Source organism: Oncorhynchus kisutch, linkage group LG28 (genome assembly GCF_002021735.2).
Source record: "Oncorhynchus kisutch isolate 150728-3 linkage group LG28, Okis_V2, whole genome shotgun sequence".
In the NCBI taxonomy this organism is placed as follows: domain Eukaryota; kingdom Metazoa; phylum Chordata; class Actinopteri; order Salmoniformes; family Salmonidae; genus Oncorhynchus; species Oncorhynchus kisutch.
In genome coordinates, this window is record NC_034201.2 from 46,676,667 (window position 1) to 46,699,221 (window position 22,555).

Here is a 22,555-nt window from a genome sequence, read left to right on the forward strand (position 1 = left end):
CCTGGACAACAACAACAACAACAACATCCTTCCTCAGAGGTCCTAGACAACAGCAACATCCTTCCGCTGAGGTCCTGGACAACAACAACAACAACAACATCCTTCCTCAGAGGGCCTAGACAACAACAACATCCTTCCTCAGAGGTCCTAGACAACAACAACATCCTTCCTCAGAGGTCCTGGACAACATCAACAACAACAACATCCTTCCTCAGAGGTCCTAGACAACAGCAACATCCTTCCGCTGAGGTCCTGGACAACATCAACAACAACATCCTTCCTCAGAGGTCCTAGACAACAACAACATCCTTCCGCTGAGGTCCTGGACAACATCAACAACAACAACAACATCCTTCCTCAGAGGCCCTGGACAACAACAACATTCTTCCTCAGAGGTCCTGGACAACATCAATAACAACAACAACATCCTTCCTTAGAGGTCCTGGACATCAACAACATCCTTCTTCAGGGGTCCTGGACAACAACAACATCCTTCCTCAGAGGCCCTGGACAACAACAACATTCTTCCTCAGAGGTCCTGGACAACAACAACAACAACAACAACAACAACAACAACAACATTCTTCCTCAGAGGTCCTGGACAACAACAACAACATCCTTCCTCAGAGGTCCTGGACAACAACAACAACAACAACAACAACATCCTTCCTCAGAGGTCCTGGACAACAGCAACAACAACCTTCTTCAGAGGCCCTGGACGATGACAACATTCTTCCTCAGAGGTCCTGGACAACAACAACAACAACAACATTCTTCCTCAGAGGTCCTGGACAACAACAACAACAACAACAACAACATTCTTCCTCAGATGTCCTGGACAACAACAACAACAACAACATCCTTCCTTAGAGATCCTGGACAACAGCAACAGCAACAACAACCTTCTTCAGAGGCCCTGGACGATGACAACAACAACAACAGCCCTCACACACACACACGGCTCTGTGTGTGATTTTAGGGACCATCGTCATGGTGGGTGCCGTGACATAATTGGATGTTAGATTAGATGCATTGATGAGATACAGTGTTGTACATCTCTGCTGTTCCCTGGGCGGGTCGTGCTGTAGAGGGAAGCCCTCCTCTGCAGAGCAAAGGGACTACATAGAAAGTAAACAGCATCATGTTCTATACTGCATGTTCTGAGTGGTAGGCTAAAATGAATACTTAATCACGGTAATATAGGTACATATTTTTATACAATTGATCAAAAATGTATACATCCAGATTAGTTGTATTAAATTAAAAGAGAGATCTGATCCACAACAGCATCTTAAAGAGACTTTTGACCTATCAGACTAGACCTATTAGACTAGACCTATCAGACTTTAGACCTATCAGACTTTAGGCCTATCAGAGTAGACCTATCAGACTAGACCTATCAGACTAGACCTATCAGACTAGACCTATCAGACTAGACCTATCAGACTTTAGGCCTATCAGACTAGACCTATCAGAGTAGACCTATCAGACTAGACCTATCAGACTAGACCTATCAGACTAGACCTATCAGACTAGACCTATCAGACTTTAGACCTATCAGACTAGACCTATCAGACTAGACCTATCAGACTAGACCTATCAGACTAGACCTATCAGACTTTAGGCCTGTCAGACTTTCGGCCTGTCAGACTTTCGGCCTGTCAGACTTTAGGCCTGTCAGACTTTCGGTCTATCAGACTAGACCTATCAGACTAGACCTATCAGACTTTAGACCTGTCAGACTTTAGGCCTGTCAGACTCTAGGCCTATCAGACTAGACCTGTCAGACTTTAGGCCTGTCAGACTTTAGGCCTGTCAGACTCTAGGCCTATCAGACTAGACCTGTCAGACTCTAGGCCTATCAGACTAGACCTGTCAGACTCTAGGCCTATCAGACTAGACCTGTCAGACTCTAGGCCTATCAGACTAGACCTGTCAGACTCTAGGCCTATCAGACTAGACCTGTCAGACTTTAGGCCTATCAGACTCTAGGCCTATCAGACTAGACCTGTCAGACTTTAGGCCTATCAGACTCTAGGCCTATCAGACTAGACCTGTCAGACTCTAGGCCTATCAGACTAGACCTGTCAGACTTTCGGCCTGTCAGACTTTCGGCCTGTCAGACTTTCGGCCTGTCAGACTTTAGGCCTGTCAGACTTTAGGCCTATCAGACTAGACCTATCAGACTAGACCTATCAGACTTTAGACCTGTCAGACTTTAGGCTTGTCAGACTCTAGGCCTATCAGACTAGACCTGTCAGACTTTAGGCCTGTCAGACTTTAGGCCTGTCAGACTCTAGGCCTATCAGACTAGACCTGTCAGACTCTAGGCCTATCAGACTAGACCTGTCAGACTTTAGGCCTATCAGACTCTAGGCCTATCAGACTAGACCTGTCAGACTTTAGGCCTGTCAGACTTTAGGCCTATCAGACTAGACCTGTCAGACTCTAGGCCTATCAGACTAGACCTGTCAGACTCTAGGCCTATCAGACTAGACCTGTCAGACTTTAGGCCTATCAGACTCTAGGCCTATCAGACTAGACCTGTCAGACTCTAGGCCTATCAGACTAGACCTGTCAGACTTTCGGCCTGTCAGACTTTCGGCCTGTCAGACTTTCGGCCTGTCAGACTTTAGGCCTGTCAGACTTTAGGCCTATCAGACTAGACCTATCAGACTTTCTAACCCTGTTTCTGGAGAGCTACCTTCCTGTAGGTCTTCGTTCCAACCCCAGTTAAAACTAACCTGATTCAGTTTATCAACCAGCTAAAAATTAAAATCAGGTGCGCTAGATTAGGGTTGGAGGTAAAACAGGACGGTAGCTCTTGGAGAGCCCTGTTATAACACATTATACAATAGTAGTCAGGCATTTCTAAGTTGTAGCCTTCAGCAAAATCAATGGCTTATATAAAATTCATTTAAAAGTAGTTTTTTTTTAAGAAAAAAAAAAGGAAATTCTAATCCCGGATTACCCGTTTAATGTCATTACAGTTTTCACGCTCATTGACGCTTTTACACCTCTGTACTGACACGGGGTTACGGTCACCTGCTAACAGAAAATGTAATTTTAACACCAGAGGAAAGAAAAGAGTTGTCAATTGTCCTTAAGTCTCTTCAAACCCAAAGTAATTGACCTGACACTCAAACTCCATGGGCTAATTGGTAAGTGACATTTGCTCAATTAATTATAATCTGCAGATGTTCATAAAGTAGTATTTTTGGAGCGAAGTTATTAAAGGAGTCATGTGTTGAGGAATAAAAAGATGTATCTGTGTGAAAGAGGCCTCTTGGGGAAGTTCTCATTCATTATTCCGGATTTAGTTTAACGGTGTACACATAATGAGACCTTTGCTCACAAAAAAACACCCGCTGGGAAAGCAGTTCAGCGTCAGAGAGAAGCACATTTATTCCAACACATTGGCTCCCACCATGTAACAAGAACGAATATAATTATTAAAAACCATAGAAATGTATTCAATTTTCCGTGGCTCCAACCAAACCTCTGAATAATTCAGCTATATATATATATACAGCTGTACTGAAACGTGTATATATTTGTGTGGTAATAGAAAACGTGTATATATTTGTGTGGTAATAGAAACGTGTATATATTTGGGTGGTAATAGAAAACGTGTATATATTTGGTGTGGTAATAGAAACGTGTATATATTGTGTGGTAATAAAAAGGTGATATTTGTGTGGTAATAGAAAACGTGGTATATATTTGTGTGGTAATAGAAAACGTGTATATATTTGTGTGGTAATAGAAAACGTGTATATATTTGTGTGGTAATAGAAAACGTGTTATATTTGTGTGGTAATAGAAAACGTGTATATATTTGTGTGGTAATAGAAAACGTGTATATATTTGTGTGGTAATAGAAAACGTGTATATATTTGTGTGGTAATAGAAAACGTGTATATATTTGTGTGGTAATAGAAAACGTGTATATATTTGTGTGGTAATAGAAACGTTAACTGTAATAAACGTATATTGTGTGGTAATAGAAAACGTGTATATATTTGTGTGGTAATAGAAAACGTGTATATATTTGTGTGGTAATAGAAAACGTGTATATATTTGTGTGGTAATAGAAAACGTGTATATATTTGTGTGGTAATAGAAAACGTGTATATATTTGTGTGGTAATAGAAAACGTGTATATATTTGTGTGGTAATAGAAAACGTGTATATATTTGTGTGGTAATAGAAAACGTGTATATATTTGTGTGGTAATAGAAAACGTGTATATATTTGTGTGGTAATAGAAAACGTGTATATATTTGTGTGGTAATAGAAAACGTGTATATATTTGTGTGGTATAGAAAACGTGTATATATTTGTGTGGTAATAGAAAACGTTATATATTTGTGTGGTAATAGAAAACGTGTATATATTTGTGTGGTAATAGAAAACGTGTATATATTTGTGTGGTAATAGAAAACGTGTATATATTTGTGTGGTAATAGAAAACGTGTATATATTGTGTGGTAATAGAAAACGTGTATATATTTGTGTGGTAATAGAAACGTGTATATATTTGTGTGGTAATAGAAAACGTGTATATATTTGTGTGGTAATAGAAAACGTGTATATATTTGTGTGGTAATAGAAAACGTGTATATATTTGTGTGGTAATAGAAAACGTGTATATATTTGTGTGGTAATAGAAACGTGTATATATTTGTGTGGTAATAGAAAACGTGTATATATTTGTGTGGTAATAGAAAACGTGTATATATTTGTGTGGTAATAGAAAACGTGTATATATTTGTGTGGTAATAGAAACGTGTATATATTTGTGTGGTAATAGAAAACGTGTATATATTTGTGTGGGTAATAGAAAACGTGTATATATTTGTGTGGTAATAGAAAACGTGTATATATTTGTGTGGTAATAGAAAACGTGTATATATTTGTGTGGTAATAGAAAACGTGTATATATTTGTGTGGTAATAGAAAACGTGTATATATTTGTGTGGTAATAGAAAACGTGTATATATTTGTGTGGTAATAGAAAACGTGTATATATTTGTGTGGTAATAGAAAACGTGTATATATTTGTGTGGTAATAGAAAACGTGTATATATTTGTGTGGTAATAGAAAACGTGTATATATTTGTGTGGTAATAGAAAACGTGTATATATTTGTGTGGTAATAGAAAACGTGTATATATTTGTGTGGTAATAGAAAACGTGTATATATTTGTGTGGTAATAGAAAACGTGTATATATTTGTGTGGTAATAGAAAACGTGTATATATTTGTGTGGTAATAGAAAACGTGTATATATTTGTGTGGTAATAGAAAACGTGTATATATTTGTGTGGTAATAGAAAACGTGTATATATTTGTGTGGTAATAGAAAACGTGTATATATTTGTGTGGTAATAGAAAACGTGTATATATTTGTGTGGTAATAGAAAACGTGTATATATTTGTGTGGTAATAGAAAACGTGTATATATTTGTGTGGTAATAGAAAACGTGTATATATTTGTGTGGTAATAGAAAACGTGTATATATTTGTGTAATAATTTGTTATTTTTGTCTTTGTCAGTTTATACGTCAATATTCTAGTAATTATTTAGCCAAGAAATGAACTGGTAATAAAAAAATAATGATAACAGCAAATTTACAAAAATAGAGACCCAATTTTCCACATCGTTTAGGAACACAGAAATTCATTACAGCAAGAAGATTCCATTCACTCTACAGTCTTGAGAAGCTGAAGGAGCAAAATGATTGTATTGCTTGAGTGAAAGCCTCCTTCCCTCCATTTACAACCTCACTGTGTTATCCAGCTGTCTGATCTGTCACTGTGTTATCCAGCTGTCTGATCTGTCACTGTGTTATCTAGCTGTCTGATCTGTCACTGTGTTATCTAGCTGTCTGATCTGTCACTGTGTTATCTAGCTGTCTGATCTGTCACTGTGTTATCTAGCTGTCTGATCTGTCACTGTGTTATCTAGCTGCCTGATCTGTCACTGTGTTATCCAGCTGTCTGATCTGTCACTGTGTTATCTAGCTGTCTGATCTGTCACTGTGTTATCTAGCTGTCTGATCTGTCACTGTGTTATCTAGCTGTCTGATCTGTCACTGTGTTATCTAGCTGTCTGATCTGTCACTGTGTTATCTAGCTGTCTGATCTGTCACTGTGTTATCCAGCTGTCTGATCTGTCACTGTGTTATCTAGCTGTCTGATCTGTCACTGTGTTATCTAGCTGTCTGATCTGTCACTGTGTTATCTAGCTGTCTGATCTGTCACTCTGTTATCTAGCTATCTGATCTGTCACTGTGTTATCTAGCTGCCTGATCTGTCACTGTGTTATCTAGCTGTCTGATCTGTCACTGTGTTATCTAGCTGCCTGATCTGTCACTGTGTTATCTAGCTGTCTGATCTGTCACTGTGTTATCTAGCTGCCTGATCTGTCACTGTGTTATCTAGCTGTTTGATCTGTTTCACTGTGTTTTCTATGTCAGTGTGTTCAAATCAAATCAAATCAAATTTTATTTGTCACATACACATGGTTAGCAGATGTTAGTGCGAGTGTAGAGAAATGCTTGTGCTTCTAGTTCTGACAATGCAGTAATAACCAACAAGTAATCTAGCTAACAATTCCAAAACTACTACCTTATAGACACAAGTGTAAGGGGATAAAGAATATGTACATAAAGATATATGAATGAGTGATGGTACAGAGCAGCATAGGCAAGATACAGTAGATGGTATTGAATGCAGTATATACATATGAGATGAGTATGTAAACAAAGTGGCATAGTTAAAGTGGCTAGTGATACATGTATTACATAAAGATGCAGTAGATGATATAGAGTACAGTATAGACATATACATATGAGATGAATAATGTAGGGTAAACATTATATTGGGTAGCATTGTTTAAAGTGGCTAGTGATACATCATTTCCCATCAATTCCCATTATTAAAGTGGCTGGAGTTGAGTCAGTGTGTTGGCAGCAGCCACTCAATGTTAGTGGTGGCTGTTTAACAGTCTGATGGCCTTGAAATAGAAGCTGTTTTTCAGTCTCTCGGTCCCAGCTTTGATGCACCTGTACTGACCTCGCCTTCTGGACGATAGCGAGGTGAACAGGCAGTGGCTCGGGTGGTTGTTGTCCTTGATGATCTTCATGGCCTTCCTGTGACATCGGGTGGTGTAGGTGTCCTGGAGGGCAGGTAGTTTGCCCCCGGTGATGCGTTGTGCAGACCTCACTACCCTCTGGAGAGCCTTACGGTTGTGGGCGGAGCAGTTGCCGTACCAGGCGGTGATACAGCCCGACAGGATGCTCTCGATTGTGCATCTGTAGAAGTTTGTGAGTGCTTTTGGTGACAAGCCGAATTTCTTCAGCCTCCTGAGGTTGAAGAGGCGCTGCTGCGCCTTCTTCACGATGCTGTCTGTGTGGGTGGACCAATTCAGTTTGTCTGTGATGTGTACGCCGAGGAACTTAAAACTTACTACCCTCTCCACTACTGTTCCATCAATGTGGATAGGGGGGTGTTCCCTCTGCTGTTTCCTGAAGTCCACAATCATCTCCTTAGTTTTGTTGACGTTGAGTGTGAGGTTATTTTCCTGACACCACACTCCGAGGGCCCTCACCTCCTCCCTGTAGGCCGTCTCGTTGTTGTTGGTAATCAAGCCTACCACTGTTGTGTCGTCCGCAAACTTGATGATTGAGTTGGAGGCGTGTGTGGCCACGCAGTCGTGGGTGAACAGGGAGTACAGGAGAGGGCTCAGAACGCACCCTTGTGGGGCCCCAGTGTTGAGGATCAGCGGGGTGGAGATGTTGTTGTGTCACTGTGTTATCTATGTCACTGTGTTATCTATGTCACTGTGTTATCTATGTCACTGTGTTATCTATGTCAGTGTGTTATCTGTGTCACTGTGTTATCTATGTCACTGTGTTTTCTATGTCACTGTGTTATCTATATCAGTGTGTTATCTATGTCAGTGTGTTATCTATTCCGCAACAAAGCCTCCTTCACTCACGCCGCCAAGCTTACCCTAGTAAAACTGACTATCCTACCGATCCTCGACTTCGGCGATGTCATCTACAAAATGGCTTCCAACACTCTACTCAGCAAACTGGATGCAGTCTATCACAGTGCCATCCGTTTTGTCACTAAAGCACCTTATACCACCCACCACTGCGACTTGTATGCTCTAGTCGGCTGGCCCTCGCTACATATTCGCTGCCAGACCCACTGGCTCCAGGTCATCTACAAGTCCATGCTAGGTAAAGCTCCGCCTTATCTCAGTTCACTGGTCACGATGGCAACACCCATCCGTAGCACGCGCTCCAGCAGGTGTATCTCACTGATCATCCCTAAAGCCAACACCTCATTTGGCCGCCTTTCATTCCAGTACTCTGCTGCCTGTGACTGGAACGAATTGCAAAAATCGCTGAAGTTGGAGACTTTTATCTCCCTCACCAACTTCAAACATCTGCTATCTGAGCAGCTAACCGATCGCTGCAGCTGTACATAGTCTATTGGTAAATAGCCCACCCATTTTCACCTACCTCATCCCCATACTGTTTTTATTTATTTACTTTTCTGCTCTTTTGCACACCAATATCTCTACCTGTACATGACCATCTGATCATTCATCACTCCAGTGTTAATCTGCAAAATTGTAATTATTTGCCTACCTCCTCATGCCTTTTGCACACATTGTATATAGACTCCCCCTTTGTTTTCTACTGTGTTATTGACTTGTTAATTGTTCACTCCATGTGTAACTCTGTGTTGTCTGCTCACACTGCTATGCTTTATCTTGGCCAGGTCGCAGTTGCAAATGAGAACTTGTTCTCAACTAGCCTACCTGGTTAAATAAAGGTGAAAAAATAAATAAAAAAATGTCAGTGTGTTATCTAACTGTCTGATCTGTCACTGTGTTATCTATGTCACTGTGTTATCTATGTCACTGTGTTATCTATGTCACTGTGTTATCTATGTCACTGTGTTATCTATGTCACTGTGTTATCTATGTCACTGTGTTATCTATGTCAGTGTGTTATCTATGTCACTGTGTTATCTATGTCACTGTGTTATCTATGTCAGTGTGTTATCTATGTCACTGTGTTATCTATGTCACTGTGTTATCTATGTCACTGTGTTATCTATGTCAGTGTGTTATCTATGTCAGTGTGTTATCTATGTCAGTGTCCTCACTCAGATGGGGATCCTGACACAAATGAAGGAGCTGGAAGCATTAATAACTCTGTCTTTACTACAGCATATCCCCTGTTAACCCCACTGGGGCTCTGTGTGTGTGTGTGTGTGTGTGTACACATGTAATGTCACCGTCATAGAGTAGCAGCACCTCTTCAACCTCAGGAGGCTGAAGAAATTTGACTTGTCACCTAAAACCCTGACAAACTTCTACAGATGCACAATCGAGGACATCTTGTCTGGTACGGCAACTGCACCGCCCTCAACCACTAGGCTCTCCAGAGGGCGTTGCGGTCTGCACCTGTGACAACGCATCACCGGGGGCAATCTACCTGCCCTCCATGACACCTACACCACCCGATGTCACAGCAAGGCCAAACAGATCATCAAGGACATCAACAACCCGACCCACTTCCTGTTCACCCCGCTACCATCCAGAAGTCAAGGTCAGTACAAGTGTATCAAAGCTGGGACCGTGAGACTGAAAAACAGCTTCTGTCTCAAAGCCATCAGACTGCTAAACAGCAATCACTAACTCAGAGAGGCTGCTGCCTACATTGAGACCCAATCACTGGCCACTTTAATAAATGGACCACAACTCACTTTATACAATGCCACATTAATAATGTTTATATATCATACAGTATATACATGTGGTATGAGTACTGTATTTTATACCATCTATTGCACCTTGCCTATGCCGCTTGGCCATCGCTCATCCGCATACTTACATGTACATATTCTCATTCACCCCTTTAGATTTGTGTATATTAGGTAGTTGTTGGGGAATTGTTAGATAACTTTAGATATTAGATATTACTGCACTGTCAGAACTAGAAGCACAAGCATTTCGCCACACTTGCATTAACATCTGCTAACCATGTGTATGTGACCAATAAAATTGGATTCGATTTTTATTTGATAAATACACATGTAATGTAACCGTAGTACTGATTTAAATACACATGTAACTGTAGTACTGATTTAAATACACATGTAATATAACCCTAGTACTGTTTTAAATACACATGTAACTGTAGTACTGATTTAAATACACATGTAACTGTAGTACTGATTTAAATACACATGTAATATAACCCTAGTACTGTTTTAAATACACATGTAATATAACCCTAGTACTATTTTAAATACACATGTAATATAACCCTAGTACTGATTTAAATACACATGTAACTGTAGTACTCATTTAAATACACATGTAACTGTAGTACTGATTTAAATACACATGTAATATAACAGTAGTACTGTTTTAAATACACATGTAACTGTAGTACTGATTTAAATACACATGTAACTGTAGTACTGATTTAAATACACATGTAACTGTAGTACTGATTTAAATACACATGTAATATAACCCTAGTACTGTTTTAAATACACATGTAATATAACAGTAGTACTGTTTTAAATACACATGTAATATAACAGTAGTACTGATTTAAATACACATGTAATATAACAGTAGTACTGATTTAAATACACATGTAACTGTAGTACTGTTTTAAATACACAAGTAACTGTAGTACTGATTTAAATACACATGTAACTGTAGTACTGATTTAAATACACATGTAACTGTAGTACTGATTTAAATACACATGTAATATAACAGTAGTACTGTTTTAAATACACATGTAACGGTAGTACTGTTTTAAATACACGTAATATAACCCTAGTACTGTTTTAAATACACATGTAACTGTAGTACTGATTTAAATACACATGTAACTGTAGTACTGATTTAAATACACATGTAATATAACCATAGTACTGTTTTAAATACACATGTAATATAACCCTAGTACTGATATAAATACACATGTAACTGTAGTACTGATTTAAATACACATGTAACTGTAGTACTGATTTAAATACACATGTAACTGTAGTACTGATTTAAATACACATGTAACAGTAGTACTGATTTAAATACACATGTAACTGTAGTACTGATTTAAATACACATGTAACTGTAGTACTGATTTAAATACACATGTAACTGTAGTACTGATTTAAATACACATGTAATATAACAGTAGTACTGTTTTAAATACACATGTAATATAACCCTAGTACTGTTTTAAATACACATGTAACTGTAGTACTGATTTAAATACACATGTAATATAACAGTAGTACTGTTTGCCTAGAATTGCTTGTACACACAGTACAAATCAACCCAATGTGTAGAGAAAAGCCTCGCTTGGCACCTACGATCATATCTCTTTCATGGCTGGGATAAATGCAGCCTCTGACATGGTGGAGGGAACAAGAGGGCCAGTTGGACTTCTTGTAATTGGCTGCATTAGCATCATTATTGCTCACCGCCGGCCCCTCCCCCTGTGGCTCTGCCTCCTCTCCACTCATTGGCCGCCGCTGCATTCCAGTGAATTTACAAGCTACCTCGGGATTACTTTTTTTTCTCTTTTCCACATTGATTTCCTTCCCTGTGCTGCCAAGGCCTAATGAGCAGCCCTGGCCTGTGTGTTACTGTGACTGTGTCCAGAATAACACCCTATTTCTTTTATAGGGAACTACTTTTGATCAGGACCCATAGTGTGTAGGGTGCTGTTTGGAGCGTGTAGGGTGCTGTTTGAAACGTGTATTGTGTGTTACTGCTGTTATCCCGTGCAGTAATAAGGGCTACTAGAGCTAGGGTCTTGATTTGAGGCTGAGATACAGAGACAGACAGGTGATCCACAGGCCCTTTGGTTGGGGGGGATGAGAGTGGCTGCCTCCCTCCCGGGCTGGTTCTATTGAGTCAGGCTGGTACAATGAGGTTGGGTTTGCTCCTAGCAGAACTCTGCATTCTAGGTTTGGTTTGCTCCCAGTAGAACTCTGCATACTAGGTTTGGTTTGCTCCTAGCAGAACTCTGCATACTAGGTTTGGTTTGCTCCGAGCAGAACTCTGCATACTAGGTTTGGTTTGCTCCGAGCAGAACTCTGCATACTAGGTTTGGTTTGCTCCGAGCAGAACTCTGCATACTAGGTTTGGTTTGCTCCGAGCAGAACTCTGCATACTAGGTTTGGTTTGCTCCGAGCAGAACTCTGCATACTAGGTTTGGTTTGCTCCGAGCAGAACTCTGCATACTAGGTTTGGTTTGCTCCTAGCAGAAATCTGCATGCTTGGTTGGTTTTGCTCCTAGCAGGCGAAGTGAATGTCTGTGACTTTCACATACACCCTTAAGACCTTCCCTTGAAAAACGCAGCAATAGTACTGTTTGTCCCTCTTGAGATGTCAGAGCCAGCATACACTTCCTCAAACTAGTCTGAATTAATAAGATAATTCAAGAAATCTCTGTTTTTTTTTTACATCGAACTACGATGTTTGGTGCACTATTTCTCAAGTGAAGAAAATGTGCATGAAAATGGATTCGTCTATCGTTGAATGACAGCAAACACATTGAAGAATCCTTACTGTTGACCAATCACTGACGAAGGGGCATAGACTTTGGCTACCAAACTTCGTCTTGCCTCGAGAATTTGTTTTGTGTGCGCGAACAGCCGCAAAAAAACTTGCCAAAGACCAAAACGAACAAAACAAACGTCACAAAATGTTGTCATTAACGTATATATGCAGGAACTGTTTCGAACTCTGTTTCAGAGGGGAAACATGCAGCCAGGGTTCCATTCAATCCATTTCCTGGAAGTCAGAGGGGAAACATGCAGCCAGGGTTCCATTCAATCCATTTCCTGGAAGTGACATCGCGATTCAAAATGTCAAGGTCATTTCCATATCAAATCAAATCATATGAGATGACACACACACACACACACACACACACACACACACACACACACACACACACACACACACACACACACACACACACACACACACACACTTACCGTGAATACAGTCTCTGCTAACGTGGGAACATTGTCTCTAAATGTCATGCAGCATTTACCGTGAATACAGTCTCTGCTAACGCGGGAACATCGTCTCTAAATGTCAATCGCGGATCTTTAGCGCTATGGATTGAATCATGTTCTCAATAAAAAAATAGAGATAGTCTATACTCTGTATTGGACAAGATATCACAAAGACATCTTTAGAATTTTGTATGCGACCACACACACACACGCCTGAGTAGCTAACTCTGTCTTGGTATTCCAATCTAAATGTCCACCATGTAAACAGACCCAGACAGACAGCAGTAAGCAGTATGACCTGTCGACAGTCCAAAAGCTGTCCGACAAAAACTCTAAGTAATTAAATGGTTGCTGAAACACAAAATGCATACCAATCACACACACACACACACACACACACACACACACACACACACACACACACACACACACACACACACACACACACACACACACACACACTACATCCCTAGGCACACACACACACACACACACACACACACACACACACACACACACACACACACACACACACACACACACACACACACACACACACAAAGGAGCGTAGCAGGATTGTCTTTTTCCCAGCCCAGCCAGGCTTAAGCCAGAGAGAGGCCCCGAGGGAAGACACTCTTCCCATGAGCAGGGCCCTAATTGGGGCCCTATTCGCATACTACCAGCCTCTGTGGATCAGCTCCTTGGGAGGTCTGCACTGCAGCGCTACATCCTTAGCTAGAGAGGATAAGAGCACGCGAATGGGGTAAGGCCTTAGCTGTGAATGGAGTTGTGGAAACGGTCCCTCCTTAGTCCATGTGAGGACATGCCCAGAGTAGGCTAGTGTATATTGGTACAAATGTTGGTATGCATGTGAGCTAACACATAGGCTTACACGTGCATGTAAGCTAACACATAGGCTTACACATGCATGTGAGCTAACACATAGGCTTACACGTGCATGTGAGCTAACACATAGGCTTACACGTGCATGTGAGCTAACACAGGCTTACACGTGCATGTGAGCTAACACATAGGCTTACACGTGCATGTGAGCTAACACATAGGCTTACACGTGCATGTGAGCTAACACATAGGCTTACACGTGAGAACTGTAAAACAATGTAAGCGGGTGCGTGTGCGTGTGTGCGTGTGCGTGTGTGTGGGCAGGGGTGTTGGAGGTGTTTAAGGGATGAGGATTTGGAATCATCTGTTGCTAAGCGATTGAGCAACAAACTGAAAGATTTTGTTTTCAGACTCTTTTTTTTAAAGGCCCAGTGCAGTCAAAATTATTATTTTTTCCACAAAATGTTTTTTATCATATTTATTGATGAAACTATTGTACAAAAAAAAAAAAAGATAAATGTTATTTCATGATAGTTGCTTTTTGAAAATACAATCTAGCACAGGACATTCTAATCAGCCTGTTTGCATGGGTGGGAGTTTCGGATTGCCTGGTGACAACACCAGGCGGTAAATGAGTTAATAGACCAATAACAAAGAGTTCCAAACCTCTCTGCCAATAACAGATAGTTTTCAGTTTCCCCCTCCCCACTCAGACCACTCCCAGACAGTCCAAGTAAAATTCTTCCTTGAGAAATAGTTTATTTTTGCAAAAAAAAAGTATTCTTGTCAATTTTAATGGAAAACTATTACAGTAAGGTACTTAATTGTTACCCAGGAATGATTTGATATTGATAAAAAAAATGACTACAAGGGACCTTTAAGCGATCCGTATGACTCTGTAAAGCCGGGGAGGTTTTAGTAGAGGAAAAAGCTCCACGGTTAGTTGCATCACATCTATGCAAGGCCAGTGACCACACACTTATCAAGTGGTTAACCCATGTGTAAAAAATAAAGACAGAAAACCCTGTACGGAACAACGCGTATCCAAAAACAAGTATAAAAGCCGCACACTAGAAAAAGACAGGTGACTGACCTTGACTTTGTTAATTTTTTTCGTCCTAGTTAATTTTCATGTAGCCTATGAGTTTGACATACACTGGTCCCACAACAATTTGAATTGACTTCAATAAACTGATTCTCAGTCAGCAGAGGATTCTACATACAGGAGCCACAGTACAGTACGGTGACCCCAATGGTACCCTATATAATGCACTACCTTGGACCAGAGCCAAATGGGACTCAGTCCATTATAATAATTTTTGACCGGACACCTCCCAGTTAACTGTACTTCCACTAATTTCTAGGAATGTTGCCTAGGGGAGGTCTATCAGTCTGAACAGATATACTGTTGTAGCATGGGTGCGAATCCAACACTATTTCAGCACACTCTGTCCTCTATCTTTCCTCTCTCATTTATATTTCATTTCTATCTTAAATCCAAAGACATTTTAACCTAATTATTAGGACTGCCCCCACACCTTTAAAAAAAAGAACAAAAAAGAAAACAGTTGGTGTGTAATCACTTCCTGAGGCGGCGGTAGGTGCCTAAACAGGATGTCATCTAGACCCTGCATTAAGGGATCAAATATTAGTTCACTGTTATAGACATCAGAACTCCTATTCTCTTTCATATGTGCGTCCGTTGTAGAGACATATACACACAACCGTTCAAAAGTTTTGTGGTCACTTAGAATTTTTTTTGTTTTTGAAAGAAAAGCAAAACATTTCTCCATTAAAATAACTTCAAATTGATTAGAAATACAGTGTAGACATTGTTAATGTTGTAAATGACTTTTGTAGCTGGAAATTGCTTTTTTTAATGGAATATCTACATAGGTGTACAGAGGCCCATTATCAGCAACCTTCACTCCTGTGTTCCAATGGCACGTTGTGTTAGCTAATCCAAGTTTATGATTTTAAAAGGCTAATTGATCATTAGAAAAACCCTTTTGCAATTATGTTAGCACAGCTTAAAACTGTTGTCCTGATTTAAATAAGCAATTAAACTGGCCTTCTTTAGACTAGTTGAGTATCTGGAGCGTCAGCATTTGTGGGTTCGATTACAGGCTCAAAATGGCCAGAAACAAAGGCCTTTCTTCTGAAACTCATCAGTCTAATTCTTGTTCTGAGAAATGCAGGCTATTCCAGGAATGTAACACATGTTCTGGGAGATTTGTGATGATTTGGTTGTGATTTCCATGACTGTGCTTTTGCATTTCAATGTGTATATGTTTGTTGTATATATGTTTATGTATTTATGTTGTATATAAAGACCACATTTGTTAAAGAGACCTCTGTCTCTTAATACATATAGGCTCAAAAGTCACTGGTGGTGGGTTCTTCTGACTGAAAGCAGACTTTATCCATTCAGATATACAGTTGAATTCGGAAGTTTGCACACACTTAGGCTGGAGTCATTAAAACTTGTTTTTCAACAACTCCACAAATTTCTTGTTAGCAAACTATAATTTTGGCAAGTTGGTTAGAACATCTACTTTGTGCATGACACAACTTATTTATCCAACAATTGTTTACAGACAGATTATTTCACTTATAAATTCACTGTATCACAATTCCAGTGGGTCAGAAGTTTACATACACTAAGTTGACTGTGCCTTTAAACAGCTTGGAAAATTCCAGAAAATGATGTCATGGCTTTAGAAGCTTCTGATAGGCTAATTGATATCATTTAATTGGAGGTGTACCTGTGGATGTATTTCGAGGCCTACCTTCAAACTCAGTGATTCTTTGCTTGACATCATGGGATAAACAAAAGAAATAAGCCTCCGAAAAATAATTATCGACGTCCACAAATCTTTGGGAGCCATTTCCAAACGCCTGAAGGTACCACGTTCATCTGTACAAACAATAGTACGCAAGTATAAACACCATGGGACCACGCAGCCGTCATACCGCTCAGGAAGGAGATGCGCTCTGTCTCCTAGAGATTAACGTACTTTGGTGTGAAAAGTGCAAATCAATCCCAGAACAACAGCAAAGGACCTTGTGAAGATGCTGGAGGAAACAGGTACAAAAGTATCTATATCCACAGTAAAACGAGTCCTATATCGACATAACCTGAAAGGCCGCTCAGCAAGGAAGAATCCACCGCTCCAAAACCGCCATAAAAAAGCCAGACTACAGTTTGCAACTGCACATGGGGACAAAGATCATACTTTTTGGAAAAATATCCTCTGGTCTGATGAAACAAAAATAGAACTGTTTGGCCATAATGACCATTGTTATGTTTGGAGGAAAAAGGGGGAGGCTTGCAAGCCGAAGAACACCATCCCAACCGTGAAGCACGGGGGCATCATGTTGTGGGGTTGCCTTTCGGCTACCCGAAATGTTTGACCCAAGTTAAACAATTTAAAGGCAGTGCTACAAAATACTAACTGAGTGTATGTAAACTTCTGACCCACTGGGAATGTGATGAAAGAAATAAAAGCTGAAATAAATAATTATCTCTACTATTTTTCTGATATTTCACAATATTTAAATAAAGTGGTGATCCTATCTGACCTAAGACAGGGAATATTTACTCTGATTTAATGTCAGGAATTGTGAAAAACTGAGTTTAAATATATTTGGGTAAGGTGTATGTAAACTTCCAACTTCAACCGTGTATATAAATATAATTGTTTTCTTAATTTTTTAAACTATTTTCTATATTGTATAATAATAGTGAATACATATGTTCTATATGCCACCCCTACCTTGTCACAACACCTCTGATTGGCTCAAACACATTAAGAAGGAAAGAAATTCCACAAATGAACTTTTAACAAGGCACACCTTGTTAATTGAAATGCATTCCAGGTGACTACCCCATGAAGCTAGTTGAGAGAATGCCAAGTGTGTGCAAAGCTGTCATCTATGCAAAGGGGTGTCTACTTTGAAGACACTCAAATATAAAATATATTTTTTGGATTTGTTTAACACATTTCTTGGTTACTACATAATTCCATGTGTGTTATTTAATTGTTTTGACAAATTCACTATTATTCTACAATATAGAAAATAGCAAAATAATAAAGAAAACCCTTGAATGAATAGGCGTGTCCAAACTTGGGACCGGTACTGTACATTGTTGCAGGAATTAATACAAATATACATTTCCAAACAGACAGAAAATTCAGGAACAGAGATGATCTGCTGGTGAGTCCCAGTCCAGGGACAAGTTAGTGGAGGGAGGGAGAAGGGCTGGCTCAGCCTACACTGCTTTGGAGACTGGGACACAATTAGGGTTCCTCTATGATTCTTCCACTGCTGAAGGCTAATACTGTGTGAGGGGAAGGAAGCAAGAGGGCTGATGATGAAGGGGAGGTGAGATGGAGGGTGGGGAGGGGAGGGGATTGATGATGAAGGGGAGGTGAGAGGAGGGTGGGGGGGATTGATGATGAAGGGGATATGAGGACGGGGTGGGGTGAGTGAGGAGAAGGTTCAGTAAGCAGTGAGTTGAGTGGGGTTGAGGGGTGACGGCTAGATATACGGTAAGAAAATGAGGGAGTTAAGAGGGGTGAGGGCTAGATATACGGTAAGAAGGTGAGGGAGTTAAGAGGAGTGAGGAATAGAGATACGGTAAGAAGGTGAGGGAGTTAAGAGGGGTGAGGGCTAGATATACGGTAGGAAGGTGAGGGAGTTAAGAGGGGTGAGGGCTAGATATACGGTAAGAAGGTGAGGGAGTTAAGAGGGGTGAGGGCTAGAAATACGGTAAGAAGGTGAGGGAGTTAAGAGGGGTGAGGGCTAGATATATGGTAATAAGGTGAGGGAGTTAAGAGGGGTGAGTGCTAGAAATACGGTAAGAAGGTGAGGGAGTTAAGAGGGGTGAGGGCTAGAAATACGGTAAGAAGGTGAGGGAGTTAAGAGGGGTGAGGGCTAGAAATACGGTAAGAAGGTGAGGGAGTTAAGAGGGGTGAGTGCTAGAAATACGGTAAGAAGGTGAGGGAGTTAAGAGGGGTGAGGGCTAGAAATACGGTAAGAAGGTGAGAGAGTTAAGAGGGGTGAGTGCTAGAAATACGGTAAGAAGGTGAGGGAGTTAAGAAGGGTGCAGGTGGGAGGAAGGGAGATTCTTAAATTGGTTGCACAGAGAGGATTAACCAATGTGCCTCCAGCCTCTCCTCACTTAACACCGTTACCTAGCAACCCTGCCTAAGCCCCTCCCTGAGCTCTTCCCTGAGCTCTTTACTGAAACAATAAAGTCCTCAACTTTTTCCCTCCTCTTCTTGTCCCTTCTTTCCCCTTCTTTTATAGAATAGCTAGCCTAATCCCCAAGGTGTGGTTAAAGAATGCTCATTCTCATGGTTGGGAATTTCCATGATTGTAGCCGACTCCAAGCCTGTATCTCTGCTCTCCATCTCTGTCTCTGAGTCCTGCAAGGCACCTGGATTAGCAGAAACACTCACACTAATAAATAATGCCCATGCAATGTAGTGAGTATATATATCAGAGAAATCCACGTTTATTTTTTAATTTTTTTGTGGAAAAAAATTACTAACGAATGAATTCAATGAGACTTTCAATGAGATCATGTCAAAAAGAAGGTGCTGATAAATATTGGCAGACATTTTTTTCTAATGGGAAGATGTGTCATTAAAGGGGCATTCTGTGATTTTAAAAACAACAATAACAAAGCAGACACCCCGCTACTACATTTGTTACATAGCTGAGAGATGGAGCTGGATAGTTTTATGTTTTGTAGCTAAGTGTTCATTTACAATGACATTGTTTACAAACAATGGATTACAATAAGCTTGTTTTGTGGGTTCTAATGGGGTATGACAGTTGGCCTAAGCTCATGAAGCATTAGTTAGTGCCTTTCGGAAAAGTATACAGACCCTTTGCCTTTTTCCACATTTTGTTTACGTTACAGCCTTATTATAAAAATAAAAACTATTAAACTGAGCAATATATACATAGTACCCAATAATAAAGTGAAAACCGGTTGTACATTTTTTTGGGGGCCAATTTATTAAAAATAAAAACAAAAATACCTTATTTACTTAAGTATTAAGACCCTTTGCTATGAGACTCAAAATCGAGCTCAGGTACATCCTGTTTCCATTGATCATCCTTGAGATGTTTCTACAACTTGATTGGAGTCCACCTGTGGTATATTCAATTGATTGGACATGATTTGGAAAGGCACACACCTGTCTATATAAGGTCCCACAGTTGACAGTGCGTGTCAGAGCAAAAACCAATCCATCAGGTTGAAGGAATTGTCCGTAGAGCTCTGAGACAGGATTGTGTCGAGGCACAGATCTGGGGAAGGGTACCAAAACATTTCTGCAGCATTGAAGGTCCCCAAGAACACAGTGGCCTCCATCTTTCTCAAATGGAAGAAGTTTGGAACCACCAAGACTCTTCCTAGAGCTGGCCACCCGGCCAAACTGAGCAATCTGGGGAAAAGGGCCTTGGTCAGGGAGGTGACCAAGAACCCGACAGTCACTCTGACAGAGCTCTAGAGTTCCTCTGTGGAGATTGTACCTTCCAGAAGGACAACCATCTCTGCACCACTCCAACAATCAGGCCTTTATAGTAGAGTGAACAGATGGAAACCTCTCTTCAAGGGAAAGATGAACGGAGCAGCTCCAGAGTACTCAGGACCTCAGACTGGGGCAAAGGTTCACCTTTCAAAAGGACAACAATCCTAAGCACACAGCCAAGACAATGCAGGAGTGGCTTCAGGACGTCTCTGAATGTCCTTGAGTGGTCCAGCTAGAGCCTGGACTTGAACCCGATCAAACATCGGTCCCGAAGTGGCGCAGTGGTCTATGTCACTGCATTGCAGTGCTAGAGGCATCACTACAGACCCTGGTTCGATCCCGGGCTGTATCACAACCGGCCGTGATTGGGAGTCCCATAGGGTGGGTTAGGGGAGGGTTTGGCCGGGGTTGGCTGTCATTGTAAATAATAATTTGTTCTTAACTGACTTGCCTAGTTAAATAAATAAACTAAAAATACATCTGAAAATAGCTGTGAAGCAACGCTCCCCATCCAACCTGACAGAGCTTGAGAGGATCTCCAGAGGAGAATGGGAGAAGGTCCCCAAATACATGTGTGCCAAGCTTGTATCGTCCTACCCAAGAAGACTCGAGGCTGTAATTGCTGCCAAAGGTGCTGAGTAAAGGGTCTGAATACTTATGTCAATGTGATATTTCTGTTTTTTATAAAAAAATAAAAATAAAATAGCACACAAAAAAAGGCAAAAAAATGTTTTTTGCTAATGTCTTTTATTTTTGCTTTGTCATTATGGAGTATTGTGATGTCATTATGGAGTATTGTGATGTCATTATGGAGTATTGTGATGTCATTATGGAGTTGTGTGTAGGTTGATGAGGAAATGTAATACATTTGATACCTTTTAGAATTAGCCTGTAATATAACAAAGTGTGGAGGGTCGGAACACTTCCTGAAGGCCCTCCATATTCTTCAAAAGTAGAGGTTGCTGATGTGAGGACGGCTCCTAACAATGGCTGGAAAGGAGCTAATGGAATGGAATCAAACACAGGGAACCCATGTGTTGGATGTTTTTTATACCGCTCCAACCATTACCCCAAGACTGTCCTCCCCAATTAAGGTGCTACCAACCTCCTGTGATGTCTATATACTGTATCATTGATTTAAATGTCCCAATCACAGATTTACCCTTTACCCTCCCCCAAACCAGCATCATGAATTACATGCTTGTTCATGTGTTTCAATATGTTATATGACTTGGTTCACAATTCTTGATATGCAACAAATATCACCCGAGTGTTTGGTTCACCATCTAAATGAAGGCATTGTCTCAGTCCCAGTCGGCTGAACTAAACTGAGAACACAGAACACGGAACATTACCTCCAGAATTTCCTCCAAAACTATCATTAGAACACCAAGTCAGGGGCATCCTTTTTCACATCTGAGGCCCCATCATAATAGACAGATTAAATTAACCACGCACCACGTTCAGTTCAGTCAGTGGTGCTGCCACAACAAGCAGCAACAGGCCCTGACAGAGAGGAGTTCCACAGGAGACTCAAACTCTCCCAGGTTCCCACCCTATGTGAAAACACAATAGAGCAAGAAACAACATCCTGAATAAATTCACAAAAGAAAATTCATACATTTGAAAACAAAGTGGCAAATGTCACGTCAAGCCCAATATGATAGATGCAGTAGCATCCATATAATTACCTATATAACTATTATTTATAGGATCTCTATGGTAGCAACACCTTGAATAGAGTACATCCTGTAAATGGTTGTAATTCTTTCAATACTGTAAGCTTTGTAATTCCTGTCTGTTCTATAGTGCATATTGTCTGGAGCGAAATAGCTGCTTTATGTTGTAGAGATGATGTTGGATCAAGTCTCAATAGAACCAATAGGGTTACTACTAGTCTCAATAGAACCAATAGGGTTACCACTAGTCTCAATAGAACCAATAGGGTTACCACTAGTCTCCATAGAACCAATAGGGTTACCACTAGTCTCAATAGAACCAATAGGGTTACCACTAGTCTCAATAGAACCAATAGGGTTACCACTAGTCTCAATAGAACCAATAGGGTTACCACTAGTCTC